Source organism: Rhinoderma darwinii, unplaced genomic scaffold (genome assembly GCF_050947455.1).
Source record: "Rhinoderma darwinii isolate aRhiDar2 unplaced genomic scaffold, aRhiDar2.hap1 Scaffold_4278, whole genome shotgun sequence".
Classification (NCBI taxonomy): domain Eukaryota; kingdom Metazoa; phylum Chordata; class Amphibia; order Anura; family Rhinodermatidae; genus Rhinoderma; species Rhinoderma darwinii.
Genome location: NW_027463804.1, coordinates 112,570 through 118,569, shown reverse-complemented (window position 1 = coordinate 118,569; position 6,000 = coordinate 112,570). Strand labels below are relative to the sequence as shown.

The window sequence follows — 6,000 nt, the reverse complement described above, 5'->3', positions numbered from 1 at the left end:
GATGCTTTATCTCAATGTTAGTGCAGAGTGTAACGTAAAGTGTAGGACCTGTGCCTTTGCTGTACTATGTTGTGCTACTTTGAGCCTGTGTCAAAGATATTGATTGATTGGGCTGGTTGACGGTATACTGTATGCTTGTGATTTGACCACTGATTGTTAACAAAGCTGCTTTCATCCAAAAAGGTGGATGCAGACAGGTGATCTTTGGCCTGCTTCGGACCAAAACCAGGAAAAATCCTCAGCGACTTAGTAGGGCCTCTTGTGAGGGGAGCCTGTCTGGCAGGCGCTATGCAACTCATACTTACCTGGCAGGGGAGATACCATGATCACTAAGGTGGTTCTCCCAGGGTGAGGCTCATCCATTGCACTTCGGGTGTGCTGACCCCTGCGATTTCCCAAATGCGGGAAACTCGACTGCATAATTTGTGGTAGTGGGGGACTGCGTTCGCGCTTTCCCTGATTTACTCTGGTGAAAAACAGTGCTTATTATTCAATGCTGACTATTACTAGTCAGAGATACTTGCTAGATCGATCGATCGAGCGAGCCAGCCATCAATTGACCTCTGGGTGGCCAAGAGGATTGGATACTCCTCTCTCCCTTATCAGCTGCCTTTGGTTTTGTGGCTTTCCTATGTGATGCTTTATCTCAATGTTAGTGCAGAGTGTAACGTAAAGTGTAGGACCTGTGCCTTTGCTGTACTATGTTGTGCTACTTTGAGCCTGTGTCAAAGATATTGATTGATTGGGCTGGTTGACGGTATACTGTATGCTTGTGATTTGACCACTGATTGTTAACAAAGCTGCTTTCAATCCAAAAAGGTGGATGCAGACAGGTGATCTTTGGCCTGCTTCGGACCAAAAACCAGGAAAAATCCTCAGCGACTTAGTAGGGCCTCTTGTGAGGGGAGCCTGTCTGGCAGGCGCTATGCAACTCATACTTACCTGGCAGGGGAGATACCATGATCATTAAGGTGGTTCTCCCAGGGTGAGGCTCAGCCATTGCACTTCGGGTGTGCTGACCCCTGCGATTTCCCCAAATGCGGGAAACTCGACTGCATAATTTGTGGTAGTGGGGACTGCGTTTGCGCTTTCCCCTGATTTACTCTGGTGAAAAACAGTGCTTATTATTCAATGCTGACTATTACTAGTCAGAGATACTTGCTAGATCGAGCGAGCCAGCCATCAATTGACCTCTGGGTGGCCAAGAGGATTGGATACTCCTCTCTCCCTTATCAGCTGCCTTTGGTTTTGTGGCTTTCCTATGTGATGCTTTATCTCAATGTTAGTGCAGAGTGTAACGTAAAGTGTAGGACCTGTGCCTTTGCTGTACTATGTTGTGCTACTTTGAGCCTGTGTCAAAGATATTGATTGATTGGGCTGGTTGACGGTATACTGTATGCTTGTGATTTGACCACTGATTGTTAACAAAGCTGCTTTCAATCCAAAAAGGTGGATGCAGACAGGTGATCTTTGGCCTGCTTCGGACCAAAACCAGGAAAATCCTCAGCGACTTAGTAGGGCCTCTTGTGAGGGGAGCCTGTCTGGCAGGCGCTATGCAACTCATACTTACCTGGCAGGGGAGATACCATGATCACTAAGGTGGTTCTCCCAGGGTTGAGGCTCATCCATTGCACTTCGGGTGTGCTGACCCCTGCGATTTCCCCAAATGCGGAAACTCGACTGCATAATTTGTGGTAGTGGGGGACTGCGTTCGCGCTTTCCCTTGATTTACTCTGGTGAAAAACAGTGCTTATTATTCAATGCTGACTATTACTAGTCAGAGATACTTGCTAGATCGATCGATCGAGCGAGCCAGCCATCAATTGACCTCTGGGTGGCCAAGAGGATTGGATACTCCTCTCTCCCTTATCAGCTGCCTTTGGTTTTGTGGCTTTCCTATGTGATGCTTTATCTCAATGTTAGTGCAGAGTGTAACGTAAAGTGTAGGACCTGTGCCTTTGCTGTACTATGTTGTGCTACTTTGAGCCTGTGTCAAAGATATTGATTGATTGGGCTGGTTGACGGTATACTGTATGCTTGTGATTTGACCACTGATTGTTAACAAAGCTGCTTTCAATCCAAAAAGGTGGATGCAGACAGGTGATCTTTGGCCTGCTTCGGACCAAAAACCAGGAAAAATCCTCAGCGACTTAGTAGGGCCTCTTGTGAGGGGAGCCTGTCTGGCAGGCGCTATGCAACTCATACTTACCTGGCAGGGAGATACCATGATCACTAAGGTGGTTCTCCCAGGGTGAGGCTCATCCATTGCACTTCGGGTGTGCTGACCCCTGCGATTTCCCCAAATGCGGGAAACTCGACTGCATAATTTGTGGTAGTGGGGGACTGCGTTCGCGCTTTCCCCTGATTTACTCTGGTGAAAAACAGTGCTTATTATTCAATGCTGACTATTACTAGTCAGAGATACTTGCTAGATCGATCGATCGAGCGAGCCAGCCATCAATTGACCTCTGGGTGGCCAAGAGGATTGGATTACTCCTCTCTCCCTTATCAGCTGCCTTTGGTTTTGTGGCTTTCCTATGTGATGCTTTATCTCAATGTTAGTGCAGAGTGTAACGTAAAGTGTAGGACCTGTGCCTTTGCTGTACTATGTTGTGCTACTTTGAGCCTGTGTCAAAGATATTGATTGATTGGCTGGTTGACGGTATACTGTATGCTTGTGATTTGACCACTGATTGTTAACAAAGCTGCTTTCAATCCAAAAAGGTGGATGCAGACAGGTGATCTTTGGCCTGCTTCGGACCAAAAACCAGGAAAAATCCTCAGCGACTTAGTAGGGCCTCTTGTGAGGGGAGCCTGTCTGGCAGGCGCTATGCAACTCATACTTACCTGGCAGGGGAGATACCATGATCACTAAGGTGGTTCTCCCAGGGTGAGGCTCATCCATTGCACTTCGGGTGTGCTGACCCCTGCGATTTCCCCAAATGCGGGAAACTCGACTGCATAATTTTGTGGTAGTGGGGGACTGCGTTCGCGCTTTCCCTGATTTACTCTGGTGAAAAACAGTGCTTATTATTCAATGCTGACTATACTAGTCAGAGATACTTGCTAGATCGATCGATCGATCGAGCGAGCCAGCCATCAATTGACCTCTGGGTGGCCAAGAGGATTGGATACTCCTCTCTCCCTTATCAGCTGCCTTTGGTTTTGTGGCTTTCCTATGTGATGCTTTATCTCAATGTTAGTGCAGAGTGTAACGTAAAGTGTAGGACCTGTGCCTTTGCTGTACTATGTTGTGCTACTTTGAGCCTGTGTCAAAGATATTGATTGATTGGGCTGGTTGACGGTATACTGTATGCTTGTGATTTGACCACTGATTGTTAACAAAGCTGCTTTCAATCCAAAAAGGTGGATGCAGACAGGTGATCTTTGGCCTGCTTCGGACCAAAAACCAGGAAAAATCCTCAGCGACTTAGTAGGGCCTCTTGTGAGGGGAGCCTGTCTGGCAGGCGCTATGCAACTCATACTTACCTGGCAGGGGAGATACCATGATCATTAAGGTGGTTCTCCCAGGGTGAGGCTCATCCATTGCACTTCGGGTGTGCTGACCCCTGCGATTTCCCCAAATGCGGGAAACTCGACTGCATAATTTGTGGTAGTGGGGGACTGCGTTCGCGCTTTCCCCTGATTTACTCTGGTGAAAAACAGTGCTTATTATTCAATGCTGACTGTTACTAGTCAGAGGTACTTGTATGCTTGTGATTTAACCACCGATTGTCAACAAAGCTGTTTTTCAATCCAAAATGTGGTACATTATCTCTTTATATTTAGCTGTATACGCAGCCTTTGTCTCCCCCTCGTGGATGAACAACAGTGTGATCAGTGAAGTTTCTTTTTCTGCTGGGCTTCGAGAAGTCAGGGCATGGCGAGCCTTTCCCTAACCTAACCTATCCTTCCTCTCTGTCTCACAGGTGACGGCATGCAAATGTGGGGACTGCTTCATCGGCACGGCAATGCTCTGACCAGAAGCCGCCGCCCCATATGCTAATACCCTGGTTGCTGTGCATCTTGGAAGTGCTTAGACTTGAGCCTGTGGTCTTATGGAATTTGGGGTGCCTGCACACCCTGGCTCCGTACAATGAGGTGCATCCGTTTTTTGGCGCAGTTGGATCCAGACAGGTGATCTTTGGCCTGCTTCGGACCAAAAACCAGGAAAAATCCTCAGCGACTTAGTAGGGCCTCTTGTGAGGGAGCCTGTCTGGCAGGCGCTATGCAACTCATACTTACCTGGCAGGGGAGATACCATGATCACTAAGGTGGTTCTCCCAGGGTGAGGCTCATCCATTGCACTTCGGGTGTGCTGACCCCTGCGATTTCCCAAATGCGGGAAACTCGACTGCATAATTTGTGGTAGTGGGGACTGCGTTCGCGCTTTCCCCTGATTTACTCTGGTGAAAAACAGTGCTTATTATTCAATGCTGACTATTACTAGTCAGAGATACTTGCTAGATCGATCGATCGAGCGAGCCAGCCATCAATTGACCTCTGGGTGGCCAAGAGGATTGGATACTCCTCTCTCCCTTATCAGCTGCCTTTGGTTTGTGGCTTTCCTATGTGATGCTTTATCTCAATGTTAGTGCAGAGTGTAACGTAAAGTGTAGGACCTGTGCCTTTGCTGTACTATGTTGTGCTACTTTGAGCCTGTGTCAAAGATATTGATTGATTGGGCTGGTTGACGGTATACTGTATGCTTGTGATTTGACCACTGATTGTTAACAAAGCTGCTTTCAATCCAAAAAGGTGGATGCAGACAGGTGATCTTTGGCCTGCTTCGGACCAAAAACCAGGAAAAATCCTCAGCGACTTAGTAGGGCCTCTTGTGAGGGGAGCCTGTCTGGCAGGCGCTATGCAACTCATACTTACCTGGCAGGGAGATACCATGATCACTAAGGTGGTTCTCCCAGGGTGAGGCTCATCCATTGCACTTCGGGTGTGCTGACCCCTGCGATTTCCCAAATGCGGGAAACTCGACTGCATAATTTGTGGTAGTGGGGGACTGCGTTCGCGCTTTCCCCTGATTTACTCTGGTGAAAAACAGTGCTTATTATTCAATGCTGACTATTACTAGTCAGAGATACTTGCTAGATCGATCGATCGAGCGAGCCAGCCATCAATTGACCTCTGGGTGGCCAAGAGGATTGGATACTCCTCTCTCCCTTATCAGCTGCCTTTGGTTTTGTGGCTTTCCTATGTGATGCTTTATCTCAATGTTAGTGCAGAGTGTAACGTAAAGTGTAGGACCTGTGCCTTTGCTGTACTATGTTGTGCTACTTTGAGCCTGTGTCAAAGATATTGATTGATTGGGCTGGTTGACGGTATACTGTATGCTTGTGATTTGACCACTGATTGTTAACAAAGCTGCTTTCAATCCAAAAAGGTGGATGCAGACAGGTGATCTTTGGCCTGCTTCGGACCAAAAACCAGGAAAAATCCTCAGCGACTTAGTAGGGCCTCTTGTGAGGGAGCCTGTCTGGCAGGCGCTATGCAACTCATACTTACCTGGCAGGGGAGATACCATGATCATTAAGGTGGTTCTCCCAGGGTGAGGCTCAGCCATTGCACTTCGGGTGTGCTGACCCCTGCGATTTCCCCAAATGCGGGAACTCGACTGCATAATTTGTGGTAGTGGGGGACTGCGTTTGCGCTTTCCCCTGATTTACTCTGGTGAAAAACAGTGCTTATATTCAATGCTGACTATTACTAGTCAGAGATACTTGCTAGATCGAGCGAGCCAGCCATCAATTGACCTCTGGGTGGCCAAGAGGATTGGATACTCCTCTCTCCCTTATCAGCTGCCTTTGGTTTTGTGGCTTTCCTATGTGATGCTTTATCTCAATGTTAGTGCAGAGTGTAACGTAAAGTGTAGGACCTGTGCCTTTGCTGTACTATGTTGTGCTACTTTGAGCCTGTGTCAAAGATATTGATGATTGGGCTGGTTGACGGTATACTGTATGCTTGTGATTTGACCACTGATTGTTAACA

At 47.7% G+C, this 6,000-nt stretch overlaps 9 non-coding genes across 9 annotated transcripts; all 9 read left to right on the top strand.

Moving 5' to 3' along the window:
* Positions 1 to 297: 297 nt before the first annotated feature.
* LOC142710851 (U1 spliceosomal RNA) lies at positions 298 to 460 on the top strand. Its single transcript, XR_012869835.1, has one exon. It is a non-coding gene; the product is annotated as a U1 spliceosomal RNA (small nuclear RNA).
* Positions 461 to 934: 474 nt separating this feature from the next.
* Positions 935 to 1,097, top strand: LOC142710854 (U1 spliceosomal RNA). The gene has a single exon (XR_012869837.1). It is a non-coding gene; the product is annotated as a U1 spliceosomal RNA (small nuclear RNA).
* Positions 1,098 to 1,562: 465 nt separating this feature from the next.
* On the top strand, positions 1,563 to 1,726 carry LOC142710860 (U1 spliceosomal RNA). The gene has a single exon (XR_012869843.1). It is a non-coding gene; the product is annotated as a U1 spliceosomal RNA (small nuclear RNA).
* A 475-nt stretch (positions 1,727 to 2,201) lies between these two features.
* Positions 2,202 to 2,364, top strand: LOC142710856 (U1 spliceosomal RNA). The gene has a single exon (XR_012869839.1). It is a non-coding gene; the product is annotated as a U1 spliceosomal RNA (small nuclear RNA).
* A 475-nt stretch (positions 2,365 to 2,839) lies between these two features.
* LOC142710859 (U1 spliceosomal RNA) lies at positions 2,840 to 3,004 on the top strand. The gene has a single exon (XR_012869842.1). It is a non-coding gene; the product is annotated as a U1 spliceosomal RNA (small nuclear RNA).
* A 477-nt stretch (positions 3,005 to 3,481) lies between these two features.
* LOC142710871 (U1 spliceosomal RNA) lies at positions 3,482 to 3,645 on the top strand. Its single transcript, XR_012869852.1, has one exon. It is a non-coding gene; the product is annotated as a U1 spliceosomal RNA (small nuclear RNA).
* Positions 3,646 to 4,237: 592 nt separating this feature from the next.
* LOC142710855 (U1 spliceosomal RNA) lies at positions 4,238 to 4,399 on the top strand. The gene has a single exon (XR_012869838.1). It is a non-coding gene; the product is annotated as a U1 spliceosomal RNA (small nuclear RNA).
* Positions 4,400 to 4,873: 474 nt separating this feature from the next.
* On the top strand, positions 4,874 to 5,035 carry LOC142710861 (U1 spliceosomal RNA). The gene has a single exon (XR_012869844.1). It is a non-coding gene; the product is annotated as a U1 spliceosomal RNA (small nuclear RNA).
* Positions 5,036 to 5,509: 474 nt separating this feature from the next.
* Positions 5,510 to 5,672, top strand: LOC142710848 (U1 spliceosomal RNA). The gene has a single exon (XR_012869832.1). It is a non-coding gene; the product is annotated as a U1 spliceosomal RNA (small nuclear RNA).
* The last annotated feature ends 328 nt before the right edge of the window (positions 5,673 to 6,000 follow it).